Genomic DNA, 14623 nt, shown 5'->3' on the forward strand with positions numbered 1-14623 from the left:
CACAACGACCGCGAGGACGAGGACGACGACGACGAAGCCTACGTCATGTACGACGACGACGACTACATCGAGGCGCTCGCGTACCATAGCGAGGAGGTGAAGGACGACAGCGAGGACTACGTCGGCATCGTCTTCCACGAATGGCGGCGAGCCATGGCGGAGGGCCGGAACCGAGTTCCCCGACAACATGACGGACGACGAGATGGCCAAGCTCGGCCTCCTCGTCTCCGAGTACGACGCGCCGCGTGCGGCCGCCGTTGCCCCGCTACGCCACCGGCCGTCATGCCGCCGGGCACTGTCCGCGGATGAAGCCCTTCGACAGGCGCTCTGGACTCGGCGGCGCCTCCTCCACCGCCGCTACGCGCCTTGGCGCGCCTCCCCCACCTGCCGCCACGGCCTTATGGGTGGGCTCCTCATCCGCCGCCACGGCCGCAGCCACGGGCGCCTCCACCGCCGCCTCGTCCGCGGCCTCCTCAGCCTCGAGCACCGCGATCGCGCCCGGCGTACGCTCCCCGGATGGCTGCCGGCCGTGGGACATACACGAGGTCATCTTGCTCGACGGCGACGAGGAGCGGCACGGCCACGATGCGCAGCGGTAGGCGTTTTAGGTTTTTTTTTATGTTTTCAAGTATGTAAGTTATGTTTCAGTTTTTGTAAATTATGTTTCAGTTCAAAAAAATGATTCGTCCTAAAAATAATGCGTCGTGCCGCTGGAGCCACCCCCGACGCAAACGGACGCACGGTCGTTTTCGACCAAAAGAGCCGACGCAAACGGACGCGCGCGGACGCTAAAATGCGTCGCGCCGCTGGAGATGCCCTAAATAATACTACCTCCGATTCAAGGAATAAGGCACCCTCGTTTTACGTGCTTTTCGTTTGATTAACTATTACTTTAAATATATAAAGATTGTTTGTATAAAATTAACATCATTAGAAAGTGCTTTTCAATACGAATCCAACGATACTAATTACATATAATATAACCAAGATTTTGTTGCTCAATTTTTATGGTCAAAGTTCGTCTTGGAATACGCGTGCGCCTTATTCCTTGGGACGAAGGTAGTACGAATATTTTATTTAAGTGTAGTAATAGCGCGCATTTTCAAAAAATTTGGAAAGTGTGACCTGGTCGGACACTAGCTGACCGACCGGTCAGCAGCGGGCCGATCGGCCAGCAGCTGGCCGACTGCAGGCTGCGCAGACGGGGGACAGGCCGACCAGCGTTTGTCGGCCACTAGCAGGCCGATCGGTCGATAGCAGGCCGACCGTGCATGGCCCCGCGCGAGCATCTCCTTTTCTTCGGCCCGGCGCGCAGACGCTCCCGGCCACGCGAATCTGTTTCTTCTTCCTTCCTCTTTTCTTCTTTCTCTGGCTGTTCGTCGGCTGCAGACGAGAAGAGCTCGAAAAACTTCGTTTTTCTCAGATCCTCACTGATTTAGCCAATAAAACTTCACCATTTTGCTGGTATTAGTTGAGGGAAGCCCGATCTACAGATGGGTTAGAGTTTGGAGGAGTTTGGTGGTGTTGTTTAGCAGCAATGGTGATGAAGTGGTGGATGTTGACGGTGGTGTAAGGGGCTAAGTCTGTCGCTGTGTATTGCCTGGTGGTGTTGAGCTGTCATGCGTGCTGTTCGTGCTGCTGCTGTTGGAGAGGCTGCTGAAGCTACAAGGGTAAACCCTAATCTTTGCATATTAGTGTTAACTGTGTAGGTTAATGTAGGCTAGTTTTAGTGTTAGTATATTTATGTGGGCTGGTATTAGTAGTTGATGCGGACGAATTTTTTTTTAGGTGAGCAAAGATGACAGATGTAGTGAAGATAGTATTTTACTATGGTATGGGTAGTGTCCGATCAAATGAAATGGGAGTTGATCTGAGTGAGTTCAAATATGTAGAGATGAATATGACTGCTCCTAGAACATGGACAATTGAGCAGGTGAAGGATTGTTTGACAGAATGTTTCGGGCTTAATCCTGAAGTGCACACAGTGGGTGTGCATGCATTATGGACTAAGTCGGTATCAAACATTTTGTGGTATTTGAGGCCTGTAGATGATACCTCTAAGTGGGTGAGCTGGTTAAAAGGTTCTGAAAGGAGAGGAACTAACCCTGTGGCATTAGTTCTTCCGGTGGCGAAGGAGGTAGCGCCTCCTGAAGGCGGTTACAGTGGAGGAGGTGGTTACGAATCAGGCCAGAGCAGTCAAGCACCCGGCGGTGGCGATGGTTACGAGCCTGAACAGAGCAGCCATGCGGAAGATGTTTATAGTGGCCAGGGTGATGGTTACACAGGAGAAGACGGTGAGGTTGATGGTGACGAAGAAAATGGATACAGGCAAAATCAGATGGAAGAGGAAGATACAGAAGGTGAAACTGATGATGATGATTCCGATGAGTCTGATGATGGGGAGGAGGTGCCTATTCCTGGTAGATGGAATCACAACTTTTCGTCTGCAATGACAATCAATGATGGCCTTGATTCTAACTGGGAGTATCACCAGAAAAATCTCGCCGTAGGGGCCATGTTTCCGTCGAAGTGACATATGCAGGATGCAATAATTAAGTGGGCAATGGCGAGCCGTGAGGGAGCTGAGAACAACCGTGTCATCCGGAAAATACCCGACGATGGAATGTGTGGACATCAATTGTCCCGAAGGGTGCATGGGTATGTTCCTAAGTATGACACAACATGGCGTGTGAGCGACTTTGTGCCGCACAGTTGTGAGCTTGCAAGTATCCGCAATGATCATTGCAACCTGTCGTCTAATCTCATAGCCCGGCTGCTGTACACTACTATCAGCAGCAAGCTGCTTTCGACGAGTGGCAGCAGCAGCAGGCTCCTTTCATGGGAGGAGCAGGATACTCGCAGGGTATGTACTATTCTAGCTATTCTGTTCCATATAAATTATACTCCACTTAGTTTGACATCACTTATGTTTCGCGCCACAGGGTACACACATCACACTGCATCTAATCCTTCATGGGGAGCTAGTGATCAGGACGCTGAGCACATGGAGTATTACAGCACGCAACAGAACTATGTCGGTATGCAGACTCCTCCACCAGAGCCCACACGAGAGACACGATACGACCCGAGTCCGGGTCCTGGATCCCTGCTCGCAACGTCGGGGCCCCGGACAGGTTCGGTTGGACACCCCGTGTTACGCCACCCCACGACAGCCCAGACTACGCCGTCCCCCTGGCTGATGTATCACCTATGTATGAGACATTTATGTATGCATTACTCCTATATGAGACATTTATGTATGCATGACTTACGTATGAGACATTTCTGTATGCATGAATTATCTCCCGCTCGCATATTTCATTTCGTGCTAAATCAATAGTACTTTATTAAAACAGCGTACAAAATTAAGATACAATAGAGTTGAAATTTAAATACTGCTTATCACTACAACAGAATTTAAGATACATCAAAAAACTAAAACTTAAACTAAGAACCCAGCACACCCTTTCCCTTGCCCTTCAACGATGCAGCTTTCATGGCTTTGGTGCTAGGCTCGAAGTCGTCGTCCAAGTCGACGACCGGCGGTGCAGCACTCTTGCCCTTCGACGATGCAGCTTTCTTCGCCTTGGTGCTAGGCTCGAAGTCATCGTCCGAGTCAACGACCGGCGGTGCTGCACTCTTGCCCTTCGAGGAATTGGCACTCTTGCCCTTCGACGATGTAGCTTTCTTCGCCTTCGTGCTAGGATCGAAGTCGTCGTCCGAGTCGACGACCGGTGGTGCAGCACTCTTGCCCTTCGAGGACTTGGCACTCTTGCCCTTCGACGATGCAACTCTCTTCACCTTGCTGCTAGGCTCAAAGATATCATCGTCGTCCTCACTCTCAACCGCCCACCGTGCTGGATATTTCAAATCCCTTTCCCTATCTTCTTCATTCTTCCATGTTAGTGACTTCCACTTCTCATTCAACCTGATAAGCTCACACCTTATCTCCCGTGGGCTGCGAGCAGGCATCTTCTTCACTGGCCACCCATGAGAATATTTCTCAAATTCCCTACCCACCTTACGCAGCAAGGCGTCGCTACTGATGAACTCCTCGAATGTGTCTACCTTACTCTCCCTCATCACTTTGCGGGCCTCGTCTGGAAGAGGTTTGGCCATGAATTCATTGAAAAGATGGGGGGGATTCTTATATGGGGGATCCATCTTCTTGATAGAATACACTGAAACACAAGGAAACGGTGGGGGGTTTTTATAGGCTACAAGGGATGACTTTCGGCGGGAAGATTGAGCGGGAAGATTGGGCGGGAAAAAGTGGCGGGAGATTTCGGCGGGAATAAATGGCGGGAAAATTGGGCGCGAAAAATTGGGCGGCAAATTTCGGCGGGTAACACTTGAGCCAAAACTTCGGACACAACAATTTTGCGGCAAATTCATTTCACATTAATACTAAAACTGAAATAAAGATACATTGAAGCTGGAATTAAAATACGCCTTATCACTACAACGGAATTTAAGATACAATGACAAACTAAAACTGAAATTAAGATACATAGCTAGTACGACACATCACACTACTTTCCCTGCGTCCACCGTGGCCATTTTCCAGACTTGTCGCCGCGTTCTTCGCGCTTGCGCCTCAGCAGCTCTTTTCCTTAGTCTCTTCCTTTCCGCTTCACGAGCCTCCCTGCGCACCTCTTCCTCTGCAAACCTACGTGCAGCCTCATCATCCATCCTCTTCTGATTCACCTCCCGATTACGAGCTTGTTCCGCCCTAAGTTTCTGGATCTGTCTCTCTCGCTCTGCTTTAGCATTAGCACGGGCCTTTTTCTGACGCTCCTCCTCAAAGAACGTTGCCCACGCACGCCGGTGTTTCTCCTCAACCTCCTGCCGCGCCCAATCCGGCTGCTCCGTGTCTATCCAGTGAAACCATTTGCATAGGGGTGGGGGAGACTGCAACAGAAACAGTACCATTAAATCACATTCATAAATAAATTTATGCATGCATAAAATTATGTCGAAACATACTGGCGGCCTAGTGGACGATGAAGCTGAACTAAGGGGTGGATCATGCTCATAGCTCGCACACATGAAAAATTTCATGCCGAACTGGTCGGAGAAATCCTCCACCTGCTTAACCTTAGCAAGACGGCCGCACCAACACCGCTCCGCAGTCACACCCGGGGCAAACTTGCAGCCTTCGCCTTCACCGGCCTAAACTCCTGGTCAGAGCACGGCACACTCATGATGGATAAGGGTGAGCAAACAGAAAAAAAGAGAGATAGAAACACTTGTGCAGCGAAGACTGTCGATGCCTGCTTTTATAGGCAAAAATCCGGCGGGAAAATATAGCGAGAGATAGTGGCGGGATAAAATTGGCGGGAAAACGTGGCGGGAAGGACTGGCGGGAGAACGTGGGGGGGTAAAATTAGCGGGAGATCGTGGCGGGAAGGACTGGCAGCAAGGACGGGAGGAAAACACGGCGGTGTGAATAAGAGAGGGGACAAATATGGCGGGAAAGCGGTGGATAATCATGCAAACCATGGGAAATTAGGAGGCCGATCGGTCTACAGCTGACCAATTGGTCTGTAGCTGACCAATTGGTCGGTAGCTGACCAATTAGTTCTGCCTCTCAGTCGGTCTACTAAAGATCGATCGGTCAGCTGCTAACCGACCGGGTCACACTTTTCAAATTTTTTGAAAACACGCGCTATTACTGCACTTAAATAAAATATTCGTATTATTTAAAAAAATTCGCGTAGCGCTCGCATGTTTTACTCCGGTTTTTTGTTGGAATAAAAATTTTGTTCTAAAATGTAGCTTTGTAATCAACAAACACAGAAACAAATTAACCCCACTCTCTCCGTTGGATATCACTACTTTCAATATAGTAGTTAGGATTGGTTAAAGTAGTATTAATAAATGTACTACTTCCGTCTCGGTTTAGAGGGCTTACGCGTATCCCGAGATTGTCAATTTAATCAATAATATAAATTTACATTATAAAAATTATACCATTAAAAATATAAAGATCTAAACTTTCTAAGGTCGGTCATAGTGGGAAATAACATAGACTAATAACATAGGATGTCATGTTACTAGTCTAGGTTACTATCTTCATATTGGGTAGTAGTAGTAACTATTACTATATGTGGTGTGATGCATTGTGTCATTTATTATGTTGTAGATTCATCTTGCCTTGTGGTGTGTGATGTTATGGTAATATAGCTAGTTATCACCTCTCTCTTTTTCTTTATTTATTGGCATGCCATGTCACCAAAACGCCTTGAGATGTGTGATGTTACTACTAGCTATGTTACTCCTTGTGATGAATATCTTGTGTTACGTTGGTTAAATTGACAACCTAGAGATACACGTAGGACATGTAAACCGGAACGGAGGTAGTAGTACTAATTTGTCTATTTTTTCTAAGTTGTAGACTAAATCAGAATGAAGGGAGTAGGTAGTAACATCACACACCTCAAGACGTTTTGCTAACATGGTATGACAATAAATAGAGAAAGAAAGTGAGATGGTAACTAACTATATTACCATAACATCGCACACCACAAGACAAGATAAATCTACAACGTAATAAATAACATAATACTACATGATACTATATATAAGTTAGTACTACACACTATAAAGAGAGTAACACAAACCAATAACATCTGCATGTTATTAGTCTAAATTACCCCCATTATGACCAACCTTATAAATATCGACACTAGTAGGAAAAGCCTCATCAGTGGCGTACGAAAAATGGATTCTGTGGCGCATGGGAGGTGCGCCACAGAAACGTCACCACAAAAATAAGGTTTCTGTGGCGCACCTGCTCGTGCGCCACGAGAATTGAGGTTTCGTGGCGCACGTGTTCTTAGGTGCGCCACGAAAAGCGTGAGCCACAGTAATTGGTTTTTAGTGCGCCACAGAATTTGCTTGTATTATACACGATTTTGTGCTGCCTGCTATACACATACACATGCAGTTTATAGACAAGCAATACGGTATACACAAAGTTATATACAGCAACATTCAGATATAATATAAATATCATGTACATTGCACAGATATAACATAGACATCATCATCACATTACTTAGAGCCCGATCGAGATACATATATAGTGGCAAGTGTCAAATGTTTTGCATACAACTCTTAATTCATACAAAATTCACAATTTCGAGATACAAAGTAGTCTTCATCCGGTTCCTCCTTTGCTCCGTCATCTCTACCCACCAGGCTCGCTTGCATCGGGGTCCTTCATCCAGTTCCTACTATGATGAAAATGGAAGAAAGTGAGACCAACAAGTCCGATGCACAAGAGAAATGGAATAAATGCCTCATACATTGTTGGTCAACACAAATATTAACATTCAGGGACGGTGTAAGTGAGACCAAGTCCGATGCACAAGAGATTGATATTTGTGCTATCTTACCAGGCTCACTTACGCCGCCCCGAGTGTACGGTGACCAAACATTTTAATCATCGGCATTTTGAAAATGTCAAAGCAAATGGAATGACAAAATGGAATAAGTGCCTCATACATTGTTGGTCAACACAAATATTAACATTTAGGGATGGCGTAAGTGAGACCAAGTCCGATGCACAAGAGATTGATATTTGTGCTATCTTACCAGGCTCACTTACGCCACCCCCAAGTGTACTGGTGACCAACATTTTAATCATCGGCATTTTGAAAATACCAAAGCAAATGGAATGACAAGGGCCTCATACTTTGTTGGTCGAAACAAATATTAACATTCCGGGACGGAGTTAGCGAGCCAGGTAGGATGCACAAGAGATTGATATTTGTGCAATCACACGAGGCTCACTAACACCGCCCCGAGTGTACGGTGACCAAGCATTTTAATCATCGGCATTTTGAAAATCTCAAAGCAAATGGAATGACAAAATGGAATAAGTGCCTCATACATTGTTGGTCAACACAAATATTAACATTTAGGGATGGTGTAAGCGAGGCCAGGTAGGATGCACAAGAGATTGATATTTGTGCTATCTTACCAGGCTCACTTACGCCACCCCCGAGTGTACGGTGACCAAACATTTTAATCATCGGCATTTTGAAAATCTCAAAGCAAATGGAATGACAAAATAGAATATGTGCCTCATACATTGTTGGTCAACACAAATACTTTGCGATGGGCCCCTTTCCCGGTCGGCGTCTCGTCAACGGGTGCTTGACGACACAACAACACCGATCTCGCATCTCCGGCGCAGTAACCACGCGGCCTCTCGCTGTCCAAGCTGAACGAGTCCTTGATGCAAAGACCGTGCCGGCCTGCCCCAGCATTATGCGGGCCGTGCTGCCGCGCTCAAGCCGTGTGTCCGCGCTCGCACCTGTTCGCCTTCTTGCCCGGTGGAACCAATAGGCTGATCGTTGGAATAAGGAAACCGATGACAGCTCGGTCGCAAGATTAAATTGCGATCGGCCGTCATCGGCTTCCTTATTCCAACGATTAGTCTATTCGTTCACCGGGCAAAAAGGCGAAGAGTGCAGGGCGCATGATCGACACGGCCGAAGCGCGACAACGAGGGTCGGCATGATGCTAGGGAGGCTGGCACCGTCTTGGCATTAAGGACTCGTTCACGTACTGGACGGCGAGAGAAGAAAAGTGGTGCTGCACCGGAGAGGCATGTCGGCGTTGTTGTCTCATCAAGGACTCGTTCACGGAACGGCGGCCAGGGAAAGGGGGGCTCGTCTACAAAGTATATTGCGGCGTATAGGTGACCAAACAATTTAATCATCGGCACTAAAATGGAAGAAAGGCCAATGCAATTAAGAAGTAGCTAGTATGAACTAAATGGAATGCCTCATACTTTGTTGGTCGAAACAAATATGAACATCCCGGGATGGCGTTAGTGAGGCCGGGTAGGATGCACAAGATATTGATATTTGTGCCATCACACCAGGCTCACTAGCGACACCCCGAGTGTACAGATTGACCGAACATTCTAATCATCGGCACTAAAATGGAAGAAAGAGCCAAGTGGTATCAACTAAATGGAATGCCTCATACTTTGTTGGTCGAAACAAATATTAACATCCAGGGATGGAGTAAGTGAGGCCGGGTAGGATGCACAAGATATTGATATTTGTGCCATCACACCAAGCCTCACTTGCTCCACCCCCGAGTGTACGAGTGATCGACCAACCATCTAATCATCGACAAGTAAATCACTTGGGGTAATGTTAAAATGTTTGTCTCCATATTTGGGAGACATTTTTAATATTGGAGTCTAGCTAATGGAAATCAAGAACTAGTCTTGATCTCCAAATGGTGATTAGAGGGAATTTATTCATCTTAAGCAACATTAGGGACAAATGGGATCATGCAAGGGACTTGGGTCATTTGGATCATAAGGCATCAATTAAGGAGGCAACCAGGGACAAAGGGAAACATTTGATGATCCATTATCATAGGCAACAAAGCAACGAACTTTTTCCCCTCTAATCTAGCTAGAGTCCTTAAAAGAAATCCATCATAAGCATGGTCAAATACACATATATAGCATGGGGCAGATGCTCCAAAGGGATTATATATTCATCACTTGGTAATTTGGAGAGCAAACAAGCAAGTAGCCATATCACTCAATCCAATAATATAGTAATTTGGATCATAAGGCATCAATTAAGGAGGCAACCAGGGACAAAGGGAAACATTTGATGATCCAGGTAAGTGCATGACACTTTGAGCTACCCAAGAATAAAGGCCAACAAGTGGATAAACATCTCGCTCAACCGTTTCTTGCACTAGAGGAAAAGTAACCAACATTGAAACTTGAATAGTCAAGTGACACTACAAGCAGCTCACACACACATGCAAACACATGTGTTGACAGTAACTAAACAGTGCAGAAGAACACCACCAGATATTCATGGGTACTTAGGATCGGTAGGGAATTGATAAAGTACAGTGAGGAGCAAGCATACCATCGAAACTGTCAATTTGAGAGAAATAACATTGGGGTAATGTTAAAATGTTTGTCTCCATATTTGGGAGACATTTTTAATATTGGAGTCTAGCTAATGGATATCAAGAACTAGTCTTGATCTCCAAATGGTGATTAGAGGGAATTTATTCATCTTAATTAAGCAACATTAGGGACAAATGGGATCATGCAAGGGACTTGGATCATTTGGATCATAAGGCATCAATTAAGGAGGCAACCGGGGACAAAGGGAAACATTTGATGATCCATTATCATAGGCAACAAATCAACAATCTTTTCCCCTCTAATCTAGCTAGAGTCCTTAAAAGAAATTCTACTTAAAATGAAGTAGCTCTCTGTTGGTATTGGTTACCAACGAGAACTCAAGCCACTACTTGATCTTACTAATTCAAAGCGAGGACCAATGCAGGACCAGTGCTGATGTTGCCATCATCTCTGCACCCAAGAACTCTCTCATGCTCTCTCTCACATGCCATGCCAGCTGCTTGCTCCAAAACACAAGCATCACAGGCAGAGCATAGAAAAAATATATAGCTAACAGCACAGTAAAACAAAAAGAATGTTTGACTGTTTTTATTCATGATGACCACAACAGCAGCACAACAGCATCCAGATCGAGCACAACATCATCCTCTCTGTAATTTTGTCCAGAGCAGCATCAACATCCGAGAGAACAACAGACAGCACAAGAGCATCCGGATCGAGCACAACATCAACACATATCCAGAGAGCGGGGGTAGAGGAAGAGGGAGGGAGGGAGAGGTGGAGCTCACCGACGCTAGGGGTGGATCGAGGAGGAGGTTGACGACGACGGCGGGGGTGGAGGAGGAGGGAGGGAGGGGAGAGGTGGAGCTCACCGATGATAGGGGTGGAGGAGGAGGTTGACGACGACGGCGGGGGTGGAGGAGGAGGAAGACGCGGCGGCTCCTCCTCCTTGACGCGGCGGCCCCTCCTCCTCCATGCGGCGGCCCCTCCTCCTCCACGCCGCGGCGGCTTGTGCTGCGGGTGGCGGGGATGGGTGGAGCGTGGCGGCATGCGGCCCTCGCGGAGGAAGGAGGCGGCGGCGGCGACGGCCGGTGCGACGACCATGGCGGCGGCGGCGGGGGAGAGGGAGGGGAGGTGAACGTGACGGGCGTGGGGAGGGGAGGGGAGGGGTACGGGGATGATATAACTTACCCTAATTCTGTGGCGCACCAGCACAAGTGCGCCACAGAAATAACTACTTCTGTGGCGCACCAGAGCCAGTGCGCCACAGAAATAACTACTTCTGTGGCGCACCGCAGCCGGTGCGCCACGAAATAGTTATTTCTGTGGCGCAGAAAGCATTGTGCGCCACAGAAATACCTACCCTAATAATTCGTGGTGGCAGAATGTGGGCCCCACATAATTTCTGTGGCGCACGGTTCAGCCTTGCGCCACAAAAATCCTGGTGCGCCACAAAATAAGTTTCTGTGGCGCATTCAAAACGGTACGCCACAGAACTAAGCTTTGCCTATAAGGGTTTTCCTACTAGTGCGACAAAGTCCTAGATAGGCCATAAATATACATGGAGGCACGACTAGCTACTGGAGTACATGGTACCACCTTGCATGTGTAGTTAACGACACTCTGAACTTCAACATCATTCAATGAGGGTGCACCCAAGTCGATTGTGTAACAAACTACTATGAGGCCTTTCACAAAATGATAGTTTCTTAGCACAATATCATAGGTAAAATGCTTATGTGGCACTCTAGTTAATGAGGTGAGAGAGTTGTGTTGTATCTTAGCTAAGATATAACCTTTGCACAGAGTCATAGGCAAACACAATTTCTAGACCAATCCTATGCATGTGTGAGGACAAAATCATTAAATTAAGATATTGTGGTGCTTGTTTCTTAGATATATCTACTACCTAAGATAGCGTGCTAAGAGACAATGCATTGTGAAATACCTAAAAATCGAACTGGGTATAATTTATAGAAGCGTTAAGGTCATCTAAAAAAAGTGTCTGAGGGATCATGCGCCACAGCAGCAATGTTCTAGGTAGATGATACGGTAAGCACACTACTAAGAAAATATTGTCTCCCTTCTACTACCTCCGTTAATAAAAAGATACTTTAGTTTTGTTTAAATTTAAATGTATGTATTTAGATTTCTCATGTATCTACATAAAACGCATCTAGGCACATGTAAATATAGATAAATCTAAGATAGTTAATGTGAAACAGAGAGAGTAATAGTATAGCTAGCCCAAGCAATTTACAATATAACATTATAACATTCGGTTCGCAAGATTTTAGAAACATAGGACTTTAAAATAAATGTCATACAATGTTTGTTTTCACATGAGTATGTAAGTGAATGTTTTATCTGGAATAACTATCTGTAGGAGTTTTGAGGTATTGGAGCCTTGATAATTTTAAGTAGGTCGTTTGATCCACATGATTGGCATTTTTTGGATTTTTTCTTAGGATTTCTTTCCAATGGCCAAAAAAACTTTTACTACATTTTCTTCGTTTTTTTGTTGTTTTGTCAAGTAGTGGCTACTCCTACGCATTTTGCTAGGGTGGGGCAGAGTTGAGTTGGTCTAGGCCTTTTTAGATTTTTCTTTTTTCTTGTCACTAATATTTATGTTCCAAAAACTTAGGGCGAGGTGTGCTCCACCCTTGGATCTACCACAACTTTAAATAACCTTTCATTCGGCATCCTAGCTTCCCTGCCATCGCAACCACGCGCCCACGAAAGGAGGGAGTTGATAATGCGGATAGAGAGAGATGCTTTTCGTGGCGCGCTCAAGGAAAGTGCATCTCCTATGCTTATCACCAATTGTTTGCCACCTGCATGGATGCATCTCCTCCATCTCCCTTGTTCTTGTTATAGGATTTTTCCTTGTCTCCCAAGATTTTGATGCAAAATCTTCGGATGATGCAATTTTGATTTTGCACAATGTATGTCTGAATCCCAACGTCTTTGATGATTGGCCTATTTTTAGTTTATTTTGTAACTTTGGACTCTTAAGAGCAATTCCAATAGTGTAGCCAGCTGCTGGCTATAAGCCAAGTGCCATGTCATCTATAGTCAATTTAGAACCAACATATACAATAGTGAGCTATAAAAATATAGTACTTTATCAATGTATTACCCACCTTTCACTCTCACAAAGTGCCTAGGAGCACGTGCTAGAGCTGGCTATTGCATAAGAGCATCTCCAACAGGCGCTCTATCCCGCGCTGTATCCGAAAAAATGACTGATTTAACGCGTCGGCGTAAAATGATGCTCCAACAGGTGCTGCAACCGGCGCTGTAAAATACAGCTTGAGACAAATACGCTATATCGTGCACTATATCTACCGCGCCGGAAAGATCGCGCTGTATAAGTTGCGCGCAGAAACAAGTACAGATTTTTACAGCTCGAAGGTTTAGAGCTTTTGTTGGAGGTGAATATGCCCTGACGCGCAAAACATGGATGGAGCGCGCTGTAAAGTGATTTTACAGCGCCAAAATTTAGAGCGCCTGTTGGAGATGCTCTAAGAGCCCATTGTCCTTCTCTCTCCTCCTCTCTCTCCTCCAACTAAGCATAATATACTATTTTAATTTTTGTAGCCAGCTGACTAGGATACTTGCTCTAAGGAGACAATGATGATTGTGTTGATGTTTTTGATCCTATATTTAGTAACCTACTAGTAGTATAGCCCAAACCCAAAAACCATGCATATCTACTTCCCCCGATCCATAATAAATGTCACCACACTTGGACCAGAGGGAGTGTGTGTTTCCTGTGACCTGGCAAATTATACTCTTAAAATGTTGACTTTATATATTCATTCATTGATTGCTCCCAAACTGGGGCACGATGCGCATACACCATCCAGTTTTTCCACGATGACACATATTGCACATTTATGTGTTTTTCCTTCGGATAGATTTAACACCCTCAATTTCTAAATATAAAATGTTTTTGGATTCAAAATAACATATATTTAGAAATAGAGCACTTGATCCGTCCTAAAATAAGTGTCTCGGTCTTTTGTAGATACGGATGTATCTATCACTAAAATACATTTATATACGTCCATAGACAAAACTGGAACACTTATATTTTTAATTGGAAGTAGTAGTAATTATGGTATGCTTTCCTAATTTTGGAATTTTTTCGAACGAAATGGAGCCCAGTGCATATGTTGAGTAGGTTAGTGTTATATATAATGTGAAAATGTAGAATGAGTAAGTAGTGTACGTGCTCTGACTAGAAAGCCGACAGAGATTGCTCACATGTGAAAAATAAACCGCCGAACGTTACCGGCCGTGTTACCGAGAGCGGAGCAGTGGGAAGCAAAGCGCGGCGGGGTCCTTCTTCCCATTTCACTCCCCGCCCTGCCCCTGCTGCAGCAGCTCAGCTCCTTTCTTTTTCTCTCTCTCTCTGCCCCCCAAAGCCGTGGACTCGCCGTATCTTTGGTCCCCCACCCCAAAAAGCCCACCTTCCCCATGGAGGCACACGACGCCTCCGCCGGCACCGGCACCGGCGAGGGCTCGCGCCGCCCGCCGCAGCGCGCCCCGCTCTCCCTACCCCCGCGGGCCGCCATCGAATCCTTCTTCGCCTCTGCCGCCGCCGGGACCAGCCCCGGCCCGCTCACCCTCGCCGCCGCGCTCTTCCCCGACATGCCCTCCCCGGCCTTCCACGGCTCCTTCACCCAGCTCCTCGCC

This window comes from Lolium rigidum, chromosome 3 (assembly GCF_022539505.1).
Source record: "Lolium rigidum isolate FL_2022 chromosome 3, APGP_CSIRO_Lrig_0.1, whole genome shotgun sequence".
NCBI lineage: Eukaryota > Viridiplantae > Streptophyta > Magnoliopsida > Poales > Poaceae > Lolium > Lolium rigidum.